This window comes from Lytechinus pictus, chromosome 13, assembly GCF_037042905.1.
Source record: "Lytechinus pictus isolate F3 Inbred chromosome 13, Lp3.0, whole genome shotgun sequence".
NCBI classification, from domain to species: Eukaryota; Metazoa; Echinodermata; class Echinoidea; order Temnopleuroida; family Toxopneustidae; genus Lytechinus; species Lytechinus pictus.
In genome coordinates this window covers 26,555,596-26,572,667 of record NC_087257.1, presented here as the reverse complement: position 1 = coordinate 26,572,667, position 17,072 = coordinate 26,555,596, and positions in this window count along the sequence as shown.

Here is a 17,072-nt window from a genome sequence, read left to right as displayed (position 1 = left end):
GATTTTGTTATTTCATTATTATATATGTGTATCAACTCATAAGGAAAATGCAAACATTCAAATTATTTACCAGAATTGACTTATACTATTCATCTTGATTTCAAAGATGCTTCGCACTGATTTTCTTCTTCAATCTTCAAAACGATTACATTGATAATAAAGGGGGGGGGGGGGGTAATGTTTACTTTGATTAATAAATTATTACTTTGAAATAACATTGATTTGACCCACAAAGAACGGGTCCAACAGAATGCAGCCTCATATTTAATTAATGTATATGTTAAGAAATATCAAAGACACACACAAATTTTATCCAACAAAATGTCATCATCACATCTTTAAAAGGAATGCAGTTTTAGAGTTTCAAAAGTAAACATGTTACAATTTTGCAAGGCTTTTTTTATGTTTTAAATCTATGAACAGTTTCCAAAACCCATTAAACTCAACTTTTGATTGATTGCAAAACCACAATAGAGCATATTGCCATCTTGTGACTTGCAAGTGGTTATTTCATCATACTTTAGTACGTGTATTACATGTTCAAGAGTTCATGTAGTGAAGAAGGATGTACAATTTAAAAAATATCGGAAAAGAAGTAGAAGAAGATAAGAGAGAGAGAGAGAGAGAGAGACAGACAGAGACAGGAGAAAGGGATACAAAGAAAGTGGTCATTTAAAAGAATACATTGTACATGTAAGAGCTGGTGGGGAATTGGGAATACCAATGAGTCACATCCATTGGCAACTAACATTAATGCCAACTATAAAAGAAAGTCCCAATAAAACAATAGTCACTACTCGATCTTATCATCAATATCACTCCAGTATTTTGTCCAAAATGGATGGAAGAGAAATAGAAGTTGTTATGTACTCCTAATCAATCTACAGTAATTAGTAATTAAGGCACATAAATAAGCACACGTCTGATACTCTTGGTATATGATTCCAAAGCAAGGTTATTTTGCATTGCGCCTGCGCAGCTACAATAGTAAGAAACAGTGAGTCATGGTATGACATCATGTATGACATCATTATCAATATATAACAGAAATACTTCTTGAATATGTAGAGGTTAAAAAAATAAGACCCCTTTCTCAATACCGTCCTAAAACTAGCTTAGTGGAAACTAGTTTAACGTGTAATGAGAACGGGCAAAGCGGTCTTGGAAGCGATCTTCCAAACCGGTTTTGAAAACAACCTCGCAATGTAGTTTTCAAGATAGCTTTGCCTCGGTAAACTTGTTTTAGCATAAGTGAGGACACGACCGTTCTTCGAAAAGCGATCTTCGCACATGTTGTTTGTAGAATGCCTACGCTGCGGTTTCAAATTTCGCGCAAAACTGAGAACATACCCATAGCAACAAGATTGCTTTTTGAGAAGTGGTTTTGAAAACCACTTTCGGGTGATCAAATGGGAACGCTAGCAAAACGATCTTCCAACTGTTTTCCTGAACCGGTTTCCAGAATATTAGTTTTTTTAAGGATTGTTATGAGAAACGTGTCCAAGACTGAATTGAACAATAAATGTTGAACATGTTTTCATCAGTTCACACAATGATCACGTAGCAGACTCACTGGAGCTCAACACCAGGACGTACAGTCGTCTACATGCCTGCAGAGGTACAGTATGACACTACCGATTACATTCCAGACAGGTATCAATTAGGAGGTTACATCTGAACTTTTCATAACCTGTTTTCTGATGTTATGAAGAGAATCATGTCATTAAATATTGTCAATTCAAATGACATTACAACCATCCAGGTACATCATATATCACTGACATAAAGATTGGGGTCTTGTGGGCCAGTCCCCCCCCCCCTCCCTTCCAGCAAGGTTACATGACCAATGAAAAAAAGGGAAGAAAATGAAAAAAATTGGAAGGGAAAAGGGTAAAAATATGAAAACATTTTCTATCAAAAATATGAATAAGAACAAGATTGTCATTTGTTGTGCTGGTTGTTTTTGCTGGCCCAAATTTTGAAGGAAGGGAGAAGCTTTGAGACAGCCCAAAGTTGTACTGTTGGAAGATTTTGGCTGCCGAACTCTCTATTTTGAAGGGAAAGCAGTGTAAAGGCACTTAAAGGACAAGTCCACCCCCAAAAAAGTTGATTTGAGAAAAATCTAACAAGCATAACACTGAAAATTTCATCAAAATCGGATGTAAAATAAGAAAGATATGACATTTCAAAGTTTCGCTTAATTTCACAAAACAGTTATATGCACATCCTGGCTGGTATGCAAATGAGGAGACTATGACGTCATCCACTCACTATTTCTTTTGTATTTTATTATATGAAATATTCTAATTTTCTCCTCATTGTCAAGTGATAAAACGATTAATTCCTCCCTGAACATGTGGAATTAGCATTGTTTAATACTATATGGTTCAGTCAAGTTGGTCCTTAATATCAAATCTATAAAAAATGAAATATTGTATGATTAAAACAATAAAAAACAAAAGAAATGGTGAGTGATGGACATCATCGACTGACTCACCTAGTTGTGCATATCACTGTTTTGTGAAAAATAAGCGAAACTTTAAAATGTCATAACTTTCTTATTTTACATCCGATTTTGATGAAATTTTCAGCACTATGCTAGTTTGATTTATCTCTATTTATTCAAGTCAGCATATTCCTTGGGTGGACTTGACCTTTAAAAAGGAGGTACATGATAAAGCGATATACAGTGTATTCTTTGCACTACAATGTTCCTTGTTATATGTAGGCCAACACATGAAAAAGAAAACATCCCCCCTAGAGCTGCAATGCTGCATGTGATGAGCTCTGATCAAGCAGATCACAATCCAAACTTTCACTGGATGCTGTTACCATGGAAACGATGACTTCCAGCTCATCCGGAAAACCAGACTTCCTAGTGATGTTCATGTGATAAATACAATACAGGGGAATTCTGAAAAGACAGTCTAAACCTTGCACATGCCTAAAACCTGATATTATTTAAACCTGGTATATTGAAAAGACTTTCTATAACAAAGCAGGAATATGAGTATGAATATTCATTTCTTTCTCTCAATACCTTTTCATCATTCATGATTGACTTTCATTTCCATATTACCCTGTATGTAGAATTTTGGTGCACAAACCTTTAAAATATCAATTGTGTTACAATGGGGAATAATTAGGTTGATTCTGATTGTCTTTTTCTTTTATAATTCCTTCAGATGAACATCCACACACGAACATGAATCATTGCCACCACTCACTCATGAAACGAATCAGACTAATCTATTATGTATTACACGTAATGGACCTGCTAATTGCTTTTCCAGGGAATAGGAACGCGGTCATTTACTAGTACTCTAGAATTACTGCTCTAAAATTGAATGGGCACTGAGAGATGGATGACATATTTTTCAAATAGAAACTTATTCACAGCTACAGAACTTTACTACATGAACTGATCAGGTATTGTTTAGAGTTTAAAGGGGAAAAAAATCAATTCTTAATAGGCCTATATTTATTGTTTAAAAGTTTAACACTGTTGTTTAAATTTTAAAGAAATTTGTTTAAACTCTCTTTTAATATGCTTTCAAAGAACAATCATAATTTCATAGTTTTTATAGTAAACTAGGTTTTTTTTAAATAAAAATCATACATTTAAAAATATTTTTTAATATACATCAAACATGTAAATGAAAGCTCTGAATTTAAAGTACAAATGTTCATAGAGGGGATACTATATCTACATGTAGGCCCATTAAATTCTAATTTGACTTTTATGGAAGAGGGGGGGGGGGTATCCTCTAGGGAAAGTTGCCCTCAAAGAAGGCCTCATTTGGAAATATATTTGGGAGGGGGATTTACATACATGTAGCAAATTGTATGGGGGAGGGACTGGGTGCTCATCAATCAACTTGCATCACAGATGTGATCTTCATGAATGTACTAAAGGTCACATATATCTTTAATAGACTTGTGGATGGAAGCATCAGTACATCTCATGATACTTCCACAGGGATAATGTTGATAAATCTGACTTCAGAACTGTGACTTCTAGAGGCCTGTAAAGGGAGGGGGGCATCTAAAGAAGAACAATTTAACTATCTCTTTCAATGGGTTATGCAATCAACCAGGTGTGTTGATATGTCAGTGCATATCTATTGTTAGGCATACTTGAAGCCCCCAGTTAGCAATTAAATGTACCAACGACAAAAAAGCCTATAAAACGGAATGGATCCAGTGATGTATAGCCTATAACTATATAAATATTACTGCGATCTGCACATAACAATATTACAACAAAGTCAACAATTATGTATTTTTCATCACACCAATTACATGGGTTAAAATGTGATAATTGGACAAGGAAAAACTAAATCTGAATCATCTACTTGAAATTAGCGGCACAAGTACCCCCTAGTCACGCTAGTGGAATACGGCCACATACATGTAACATTTATCTGGGTGTAAGTCGTGTAACCAAATGTTTTTGTACGGAATCATTCCATGTTTTGAAGTTTGTTTAACTCAACTCATAACAGGGCAACTTTCAAGGAGGACACCTGGATAGAGTGTGGCAAATGTAGTTAAATGCCTACATTTATGCCAAGAGGTCTTGATTTACTGTATAGTAAATGAGAAATCCTTTCCACCTTCCCCTTTAAATGAATGAAATCGTGCAAAATTCCACTTTTCAAGGAGATAAAAATCTGCTAGGTATTCAAGCATTCCTTCAATGTTTGGCCTCATGATTATAATAAGAAGCACCTGACATAGGGTCACATGACCTAACAGCTGATCCTGACTCACAGCATGATTCAAAGATATGATTCCTGTTTGTATGAAATTCAACTTCTATGATGTCCTTGAACAGGTCTACTCCCAACTCCCTGGTTTCACAGTAAGCAGAATATATATATACTGTCAATTGAGAAAGGAATGTTTACAAATTTAAAGGTAAACTATACAAAACCTATATAGGGGAGGTACACCTTGACAAGACTTGGTCTCATTAAAAGCAGAAAATTAGAGAAAAATATCTGTGAATGTTTAATAAAATCCCACAAATAACAATTATGAATTGCTCAATATCATGTAATATATCAATCTAATCTTTATTAGTGCAGTATGAATAAATATGTTTTCTCTTTATACAGTGCTCAGTGGATATGATGTTTGTGATGATATATCTATGGCATATATCCACTGCAAATACATTCTTTGAGAAAATGACATTTTGGAGAATTTCTATTACATGACATATGGAGGAACTGCTCGTATGTGGCGTCACACTCACAAAAATCAAAACTTTAAACATTCACATCTTAAAGTTCTTCTTTAAAAGATTTCAATCAACCTTCACCAATATGTTCATTGATTTTCTGGTTTCATAAAAACTACATGTAGGCCTTCATGTACTAGTAGTTTATTATCCAGGTAAACTCCCCCCTAAAACCTCCATTTAAAGTGTTAAGAATAGAAAAGGGTGAAATTATGCACTTAATTTTTCAAAGGTTTTTCATCTCTCTCTATTACCACACTTTCTCATATAAACCCTAGTATTTGCTGTAGGGATTTCACTTTCTGCCATTTTACAATGTATAAATTCAACATGACGGTTTTGCCATTGTACATGCTTTGTTTGACTTTTTTTTTAAATTTAAATAGATCTTAAATAAATCATTTGGGAGAGATATAAAATTTCACAATAAATATCCTTGAGAAATTGAAAGGCCTATTTAGCAAGTGATTTCAACTGCAAATTGCCTGTCACATTTTTCTGATACTTCTTCTTCTGCTAATCTCCCATTTATTGGGATATCATGTATTAAAAAAGAGGCTGTCCTTGAAGCCAGTATGCATTGTGGTCATATTCACTGATATAAAGTGAAAATAGTCCATCATTTCCCTAAGGGTCATCAAAATAAACACACATTGGAATGTCAGCTGTCTGTGACCTGACTCAGGGTCATCTAAGGCCATCATATGGTCAACCCAAGGCCATAAGGCCAGTCTAGTTTTCCCAAAGCATGCCATTGGAATAGTAAACACTTCCAATTATGGTATTCTGTGGCTAATGTTGTTTTTGCTGTTTGGAATCAGGGCTCTGGGTCTCACTGCTGGATGAAAATTGTCATGGAAAATGACAAATATTACAGTTGCTACAATGGGTCAAGAGACATTCATCTAATCTAGAGACTGATTCTGGTAGAAGGTGTCCAGGGGGTGGGGGGGGCAGTCAAATGTATTGCTGTACACATGCATGACCAAATCATTCCCAAACACCTCCTAAGGCCTAAACAAGTTTTTCTCTATGTGCAAAATAAATAACACCCTAAACAAGTTTCGCGGGCTTTATTTCCGCATTTTGGCCCGTAAAACAAGTTGTCGCCAGAATATGACCCCGGGGGTAAAACATACCCTAAACACGTTTGGCTAGTCTTAAAAAAAAAGCTTGGGAAAAAAATACCCTAAATATGTTTGACCCTGTGATTGACCAATGACCAGTCTTTCAAAACCACCCTTTTTATTGAATTTTTTGTTGTTGATACCCTTAACGAGTGCACGTGCGGCCCGCATCCAAAACTGTAAAAACACCCCTTTAAACGCATTTTTTTGGTCACGCATGTGTACAGCAATATATATTTGACTGCCCCCCCCCCCCCCCCCCCGGAAAAATATTCAAATGCTCAGTATCATTTTGCATCATAGCCTGGGCTCCGTTGGGACTTGTTATAAAATGCACAATTTAATAAATTTACTATCAGCAAATCAGAATGAGGGGTTTCAGTAGCTTTAAACTGTTATTGTAAATATGTTATTGCATCAAGTTTTATGAAACAGGCCCTTGTTTATTATTACTGATCAAGTACTATTAAAGGGCATTGAATCAGGGCATTCGGTTAAGGTGCCATGGAGAGATTTGAAGCTTTTTGGAAGTAACATGGCCAGTGAGATTCAATCTTTGAGTGATTCATACAAAGAGTTATTTTCAACAATCAGCTAATCAAGTCTGAAGAAAAATAAAATATACATCTTTGTACACTAGAATTCAAATGTTGGCCTACTATGTATTGGGAATAATTTCCGCTTAGAAATGTAGATCAGTACTTGGCAGGTGTTGCTCAACCTTGATAATTCAGTTGAACAATTTCATGCTTCCAAAAACTCAATATTAATCTACATGTGGGCCTATTGGTAGGTTCACATGACAATTGATGAGAACTAGCAGAATTACCTGTTGGTAATGGGTGGTGATAAAACTTTGCTGTAGGGAAATTAATGTATTATAGCGCTTAATACTTTGTTTCAAGTGCTTTAAATTGTTACTATAATTCAATTCTGTGAGGAAGAAACTGCTCTCTGACAATTGCAAAGTGGTTAAACATTCCACAGCATATCAAATAATTATGACAGAACCCAGAATCCGCACTTTAGAATATAACCTTGTATTCAGGTACACACCCTGACAGAAACCTAAATCAGCAAGTGTGTTTTGAGACAAGTCTAAAAAAAAAAGTTGTTTCAGATAGATCTTCAATACTCAAGTCCCAGCTTGTCAAGGGCTTTAGACGCAAGTTATAAGAAAGCATTTTTTGACTTTTATAACCCACAAGGCATCATAAAGTAGATCTTAACTTACTTTTTTTTCATTTGCAATTTTGGGCAAAATGACTCGAACTTCAATGATGCTATGAGAACATATCTAATGGAATCTAAAGCTTGTGATTGGTTTGCCCTATCTGCTGAATAAATAGAAATGACATTTATGGTGAACCATGAAGGAAATGTGGACATGTTCTTGCTTTTTCTTCTACCTCAATGCAGCTCTGCTCTCACTGAAGGGAGCCTCTCCATTTTGTCTCTGTTCATACAGTTTATGTTAAAGGTAAATGCTAGTTTTGGTAACGATATCAAAATGAGTTCGTACAGAATCCAATGAAATGACTACCAAAGTGTCAGTTTGTATAAATAAAACGTATGTGCCTAAGGATTCTGGAAGAAATTGTGTAATTGCTGAGAAATCAGCAAATAAGCACAGGATTCGGGTAGAGCGTCGGGCACGACGCTCAAAGCAATAATTATACACTGCCCCACGTGCGCTTATCTGTGTTGGGGATCTTCAGTCTGAACATTTTTCAGCGTAGATTTCAAGATTTCACGAAGTTCAGTTTATGTACTGTACCAGATCTAGATCCTCGATGATATACTGACAATTAAGCCTTGTTTTACAGACTTTCTCATGAAATAAGTGTTTACTGCAAATACTGGAATTTCTCTTTAAGTCTGTGATGTCGCAATAAAAAAATTGAAAATTCTATTCTCTATTTCATATTCTATGATGGATTTTCACCAAAATCTGTCTCTTCCTTTCTGCCTAAGCTATTAAAACCAAACTAATGAAAGTGTGAACTTCAACTTTTCAGTGCCATCAACAGCTTTTTTTTCAAGGGGAGGGGGTGCTTTTTGGGGAAAAGAGAGACAAAAATTACCAATTCCGATGTCAGGCAGTGCTGCTGGTGCTTCTCAAAGGACCTACCACCCCCCCCCCCAAAAAAATTGTGGTCTGGAGGGGGGTGTATTTGCACCCTCCACACCCCCCTCTGCTGACGACCATGCTTTTATATAAATGTACATGTAGTCTACAACTATTGTGTAATTATCACTTTTATTCAATTCAATTCTATTCAATTTCATAGGTCTATAAAAGTGAGCATTATGTAATAGTTGTTGAACAACTTGCATTATTTTACCAAATGGGAATAAACTGTTGTACATGTAGGATGAGGCCAAACAGTGTGAAATCAAATTACACCCTGAGGTTATCCACTTTTATACACCCAGGTTAAAGTTTGAGTGGCTTCCAGAGTTTTTAAATCACCATTGTGAACGAGGTCATATTACAAAGTACAACCCGTGCAATGGTCCACTTTCGCTTTGTATCCCCAGTCCTTTCAAGCGCAATAAGTTGATTCACATAACACATGAAAGGTGTTTTCAAAGAGACAAAAAGCATTATGGAATGAAGCGATGCGCGTTAAAATGTCCAGTGAACCGCTCGTCTGTAAAACATTTGCCTCATCCCAAGGTATTCTATTCAGTAAGGTGTTAGCCTAACATTTAAAATACACAGAACTGCTAAGAATTCTTTAAATACTTTGTTTGCCACCCAATCACTCAATTGCCACAGGTGCATATCTCTAAAATGAGCAATATATAGCCTATTCAGTATGAAAAACCAACAGAATAAATATCAAAACTTTATTAAAGCATCTGAAATGATTGATTGAACAGTACCCCAAATACCACCCCCCCCCTCCATACACGTACCCTTCATCTAACAAGTATGTGCATGAATGAACAAACAGGCGGAGATGATTGAAGGTAAAAAAATGGTCAGCCAAAAATGTTGATTTGATAATTGAAAGGTTAATGAAATCAACCCTGGGCATAAATGACATTCAAGGAAGGAATGGGGAACTTGATAGATAAATATTTATATGAATTTTATTTTTTTCTAAATCATGAAATCAACAGCATTTGAGAAAGTTTGATGGGGCTACAGACCTATATAAATTATGGAGAGCTGTTTTATCAGCACCAAGTGAAAGAAAGAAAAAAAGAATCCTATTTTCTGTTCCAAATTAAAAATACATTTTGTTGGCTACTTTTTATATTTTGTCACAAAAAATATATATTATTTTGCCGTATAGAGAGCAAAGTATCTGAAATATAAAAAAAAATAACCATCTTAAAGGTCTAAATTTTCATTGTTAATGTGGGCTATTTGAATAAGGAAGATTAAATGGGGGAACTATAATTATAAACTTGAGACCACAACATTTTTGAATTTGGCATACAGCATTAGAAATTGCATTGTGCGTATAAAGGATTTCACTAATAATTACGATGAAGGATTTATAGCAGTGATGCACTCAACAATTTTTTTTTGTACAAGGTGTATAGTTCACGCCAATCCCACATAAGTGCCTGAGATACTCTATAAACTGGTTAGTCATTGGAGTATGATGATATAAAAAGCAATAGTCAAGCAACGAGGTAATAGTGCCCCCACTTTAGAGAATTTGTTAACCTAAATCATGCAGGCACTCTTACCATTTAACGATTCTAACCCACATTTATACATTTGCATCTTGATGTACTATTAAGATACAACCTAGTTACATAATGATGGGGTATTTTACATGTACATGCAAATACGTTATTAAGAATGCAGGCAATGAGATAATAGTGGCCCAATTAAATATGAATATTAAAACTGGAGTTCATAAATGTACACTAGATGAATGGTTCTAAATTGACCTTATGCTATGATTGGCAGCCTTGATATTTTTACTGAGTCTGCATTTTATATACGTACACGTACATGAACCAATAAGAATTTTTGAAAATGTATTCAATGCATACATGGATTATATGGATATATTTCCAGAAAATGTCCTATTTAGCATAAATGTAATATATTCATGAATTGGGTTTGAATAGACCAATACCATCTGAAATAATGGTAAAAAACAAGTGGAATACTTCTGCACTGGTGGATAAAATAATTCTAGAGATTAAAAAACAAAAAAGAAAAAAGATGCAGAAAAAAAAAACAGAAGAGATGCAGAAAAAAGAGTTGTATTTAAAGGGATGGTCCAGGCTGGATATATTCATATCTCAATAAATATAGTAAAATTCACAAAGCAAAATGCTGAAAATTTGATCAAAATTGGATAACAAATAACGAAGTTATTAGATTTAAAGATTTGCATTATTCCAGTGAAACAGACTGCTGAGTAATGTAACTACAGTATCCACACTTTCAATTGAGAAAATAGATGTCGCCTTAATGCCACGCTGCCTCCCCCCCCCCCCCCCATTTCTATCGCAACACCCATGGGGCAGTCCCTGATCAAATCATTTACCTATCCATAAATTCAGAAAAGCGATAAAAAGGTGTTCATTTGCTTCAAACGTAATGATTCTATCTACTTTCATGTCATCCTCCTTCAAAAAAAAAAATGGCAAAGAAATCAAATCATCACAGTACCGGAAAATTGTCATCGATCCATTTTATTGAGAATTTGCCAAAGAAATTAAGGTAAATTTGGAGAGAGCATTATAAGTGCAGATCCGATTTCATAGCATTAATTTCCATGACAATACCATGTGCAAGGGTCCTGGGACTGGCAAACTCCAGAAGGTACAATATCGGAAAGACTTGGTAGCCCGAAGAGGCAAAATGTGTTTTCAAGCTCTGTGAGTCATCTCTCTTGCTCTCAAATTTCCCTGCTGCACTTTTTAATCACAATCCAACACCAGGCTTTTCTCTACAGTATTTGTGACACAATACTTGCCATCGTGAGTGACATGGAACCTTTAAAAGCCTTGCTCTGGGGGTACCAGGGCAGCACAAAGGATGTCGGTAGAGGCTTTTCCTGGTCGCCAATTGTTTGAACTTGCTGTGGGAATGGAGATGGTGTTGGTGACGGTGTGGGGAGGGGGGTAGTGTGTACTCAGAAGTTTGAAAATTGAGATTCTTTGTCGTCACATAAACTCAAGTAATCAATATCTAGGTTCTTTTGTCTTGCATTGATCTGTCTCTTGATAAGTTTTCCTGTTTACATATCAGATTACATTCCAAAAATATACCACTGTCATGTGACAAGAGACAAAAGCTCATTCAAGTCCTCAGACATGTACCAGATCAGACAAAGAAAGAAAAAATAATGAATTAAGCAGATATTGCATATCTCTAGTACTCTGCAAAATATATTATACATCAGTCTGTTTGATTTTTTTTTCCAAAGAAAACTTACCCCCCCCCCCTCCTACAAAATCTATCTTTCATGGGCTGATCATTGCCTTGTCACTGTAGAGCCTGCTAGATTCCTGCAAATATACCCTGAATGATCATAATAATTGACATTTGATTATTTCTTACCTCCAGTGTCCCATACATTGAGTTCTACATGGTGTTTATCATCAAAGTCCAGGACAGTTGTATATCGATCAAATGTTGTGGGCTTGTAAATCTGAAGAAAAAAAATTGAATACGGAATAATGATTTTTTATTTCATTTACTTAAATTCTCATAAATATGTAGGCCTATGTCATTTTCCAATCATTATCTTTGATTGTTGGCAGGAAACGATATCTCAGAAAATAATCTCACATCAGACCCTGTGACATCAGTCTAAGTGATTGATCATAGAACATTTTTATGATTGATTGCATAAAAATACATGTATGTGTTTCATACAAAAAAATAATTGTACAATCGATCACTCAGCTTTGTATTGGAACCCAAATTAAAGAGAAATATGCAGATACCCCCAAATTTACACAAAATAACCTTTTTGTACAATAATCGAATTTTGTGATAGATTTTAACGTAATACTGACAAATCACATTTCTCCCTTTTCTTTTCCATTATATTTCCTTTTTCTCCCTTTTCTTCTTAGTCATGATTTTCTTTTTCTTTTCTTTTATTCATTTATTTTTTGGGGGGAATTCAAGCCTCACCCCCCCCCCCCCCCCAATCTGTACACCAGTGTGCCTTATGGCAAAAAAAAAAAACATTTTTTTTTTAAAAGTTTTAATATCCTTAACTGTTATATTATTTTCAATTCAATTTAGGCCTAATCTATTATTATCATTATCATTATTTTATTCAGCATAATCAAACATATAACAAATACAACAGGGAAAGTTTAACTAAATGTGACTTTACACAAGGAACATACATATAATAGTGAATAAAAAAAAAATATGTTTCATTTAGTTATTTTATCTTATTTATTTTTTTACTTAATTTTCGATTTATATTTTCAATTTTAATGGGGTGGGGGTACGTACATGGTGGTGTTTAAGTGAAGGGGAAGGCAGGGTAAGTTGAGCATAGGGGCAAGTTGAGCCACCACCCCCAGGCCAATAATGAATGAGTCAGACATTGTGGTGGTGTCATGCATTGATGACCCATTTCATAACCCTTAACCCCACCACATTGTTTTCAACTTTGAAACAAAAAGTACTTTTTTAGAGGGAAAAATACAAATTTCAGCCAAAAAAGTAAAAAAGGGTGTGAAATAGATCAGTGCTTTTTACCCACACATGTATTTAAATGTAATAAAAAAATAAGAACAATATTGTTAGTCCAGGTATGGATTCTCATTCTTGTCATAGTCTTGTACATGATGCAAGGCTCGACATTAGCGGTGGCCCGGTGGCCCAGGGCCACCAGAAATTCACCTCGGGCAACCATTATTGATAAAATGTTAAGTTTTGGTGGCCCGAATCGGGCAACCAATAATTTTCAAAGTAGCGCAATTTTTCTCCCGATGTTGCACGCATTTATCAACTTTCTACAGTTCAAATTGCAACCCAGTTCGTCATGCGCCCTTTTTGTTGATCTACACACAAATACACACACACAAAGTTTGCATATTAGGCCTACAGCTACTAGCATACAGTTGCTGGCGTGAGCTTTGCATGAAGCCACTGCTTACAGCTGTGCTCTAGATCTAGCTCAGCCTTCGATAACAAATGTTGCTGCTAAGAAATCTTCCACAGAACTTTGAAAATCTGAGTCAAAGTCACATTTTACACCAATGAAATGACATTCTACAGTCTATATTACGAAAATTTGGTTATTGTTTGATTATTTGCAAGCATTAAGAAGAGGAATTATGACCTCTCTTTTGACTCCAAAAGACCGATTTCCAAATGAATTAATACACATAAAAACACATAGGCAAGTACATCACAGTCCCACGTGTGCATTTGTATATGTTGATACTTGGTTTCTTTCGAAGCTGTGTCTTTTCTAGCCAAAAATAAACAGAAAGTTTCTTTTTTTCTTGTTTATAAATGACTTCTTAAACCACTCTTGAGAAAGTAAATACTTTGGGAAGGCATTTCATTGATATGAAATGTGAATTTTTCCAACATTTTTGCAAATATAGGGAAGGACTTTTCTCACACTTTTTCCAGATATAACTTTTGCCGTTTTCTTCTTATTTTTTTTTCTTTCATTTTTTTTACAGTGGTTAAACCATTTATACCCCTTCCCATTGAATAAGCCTGATTAAAAAATATGTTTCTACTGAAAATAAAATAACACAAAGAATAGAAATGTGCCATTCCCAGAAGGTAAGTGAAAATTATTTGCTTGGCTTTTAATTATATTCCAGTCAGAATAGACTGTTGCCACAGCTGTTAAAAATATTTGTAATGGCTTCTTAATTTTCCCCTTTTCCCCATGTTTATATTAATTTTGTTTTATTCATTTTTCTTTCACTTTCTTTTCTTTTTTTTCTCTCTAAATTTTTTTTTTCCCTGTTCTTTGTTTTTTCTTTCTTCATTTTCTTTCTTTTGTTTTATTTCACTTATTTCTTTTATTTTTGTTTTCTTTTTGTAATATACTTTTTGAAAATTATTTTCATTTGTTTCCCCCTTTTATGCATTGTTCTAATTTTGCAGCATATTTTTCTGTGATTTTCTCCTGCTATAATATGCTGCAAAAGAGAAAACAGAAATAAACTGGATTTGGGGCCTGCATAATCTAGGTTTTAGGATTCAAAGAGGAAGAAATGAAAAACCATTGTTTTGTACATCTATCTGAGTTTGCTATGCACTATTTATTTACTTTACCATTATGAGTGTGTGTCTATACGGAGATTAACAAAAAAAGTCCACACAACCTGCGAACAATAAAATTCATTTATTCTCTTTCAATCATTTCATTTTTACAACGATAAAAACAATTTATATTTTACCACAAGCCAATTAGCAAAGTAAAATAACAGCAAACAAGATTTACATATGACAAGATGATAAAGTGAAAGTAACTTAGTGGTAGTGGCTGCAGAATTAATATTTCAGAAGTTTGTTTTATTAATTTTTAATGTGTTTCTTTATATTTTTCGGGCCACCAAACTTTAATATCGGGCCACCAAAAAAAATTATTTGATGGTTTTGGTGGCCCGAACGGGCCACCACCAAAAAAAGTTAATGTGGAGCCTTGCATGATGGATGCATAAGAAATATGTGGATGTGAAAATATCGCATTAAGTTGGCACTGGGGTAATTTGTGCTAGCCAACATGGGGCAAGTTGAGCCATGGTAATTCTTATGGTAATGTATAATGATTTAAAAAAACCTTAAAAAGCCATAGATATGCAGGCAGAACGTAGCAAATTCACATGACAGTTCTTTTACTTTTAGAAGATGTTAGTATTTATACAGAATTAGCAAGTGAAAAGACTTTAAATAAAAAATTGACATGCCGGTTCTTCCCGCATACGTTTTGACACAGTTTTTGTGGCTCAACTTACCCCAAAAGGTGGCACAACTTACCCCACAGATGGGGCAAGTTGAGCCATTTGACATCGTTTTTTTCAAAGGTCACAATGACTTTCAGTGTGGGGGGTAGAAAGTTACATATAGGTGAAAAATATTTCCCAAGAATCAAATTTAAAGGCAAGGTACTTATTTCTACAATATTATTAGTCATATCAATTCTAACAGGCAAAATGCAAAAAGTGTCACAACTTACCCCGCCTTCCCCTACATGTACATCTCATCAAATTCATGTCAGATGACTTTGATATATCTAGACCTGAAAACTAAAAATATAAGTAAGTCTAGAAACTTTATAGAATCTACAGAATTAAAAAAAAAATCCTAAGCAGATTCACTGAATGATCTTAGTTTGTAACAAATCCCCCTGGATACCACTGAATTGTTATTTCTAAGATATATTTAATACCTACCTCGATCAGGCGATCCTTTCCCAAAAACGTGTTGATCAAAGCACTTTTGCCCGACTGCGGCTCGCCGACCATGACGGCTTTGCACCGGACAGTCTCCGTGAGGGCACTCATGGAGTGCTGGCGAGTCAGCTTCTGACGGGGCCTTCTCGAACCGTCACCAAAATCAAAGCTAAATCGAGATCTAGATGACATATTGGTATACCAATACGCCTAATCACTGAATTCTGATTATCTCTTATGAAGAATTTGACGTATTATGAGTTTCCAGAACAATTTATCTGTTTAATAAGCAGAGAGTCAGATCGAGATGCGAGGATGACACATGACAGCTGATAGCGAGCATGTATATGTAGGCAGCGCAGCGACAGTACATGTGTTTACTGTGTGTGTTTGCTTTGTGCATGCAACAACAGCGCTACAGCTGCGAAGAAAAGAGACACACACGTGTGTACGGCAGCAGAGACACGATGATCCATTTGTTATGCAAATGACTTACAAGGATCTTTTGACCAATCATTTACGCGATTAGCGGTTCCCACGATCTACATATTACGGTGGAGTGCATAAACTCCGCCTATTTTAGCCTTATATGGGAGCGATGGTTTCGGCACTTGTCGCTAGAGGGCTCTGCACTGCTCTGTATTGAAAACACATTCGTCATGCATTCGCACAGGGAAAGCGAAACTGTGGACTGTGTTACTGTTAGCTCCATGATCTGTGCTAGCAGTGTACCCCACTTACACTTTCCATTAAAAAAATAATAATAAAAAAGATCATACGCCTAGATTTGGGAAATCTATATTTAGAGTTTAGATGTCCACACCTCTTTAAAAATAGGTCAGGAAATATTTTACTTATCATTTTTTTAAGATAGATTCGAACAGTGTTATTTTAAATGAATTTTCACATCTTTTTGAAAAATTGATCATAATATAATCAATATGAACACTAAAGGAAAATGAATATAACATATAAGAAGGATGAACATATTGCAGTATAAAATTTGAAAGAAAAAGTAAGGAGTGGGGAAGATGGATAAAGGTCATTGGCCTGCCTAGATTATTATCACAATTCAACACACTTCAAAAAATATATAACAATACACAGTCAAGAATATAAAGCTGATATAGCATAATGTCACAAGAAAGACCAAAATAGAGCATGCTAACTTTTATACGAAAATCTTATCCAAATTAGATTACTCAGTATCAAACAGATTTAATTCTCCCCTCCCTAACCCACCTCCTATATCCTATATTACATCTATTCCAAGCTACTTGTATATTTTCAATAAAAAGCCTGTCCTGTGTTATAAAGGCTTGTTATGA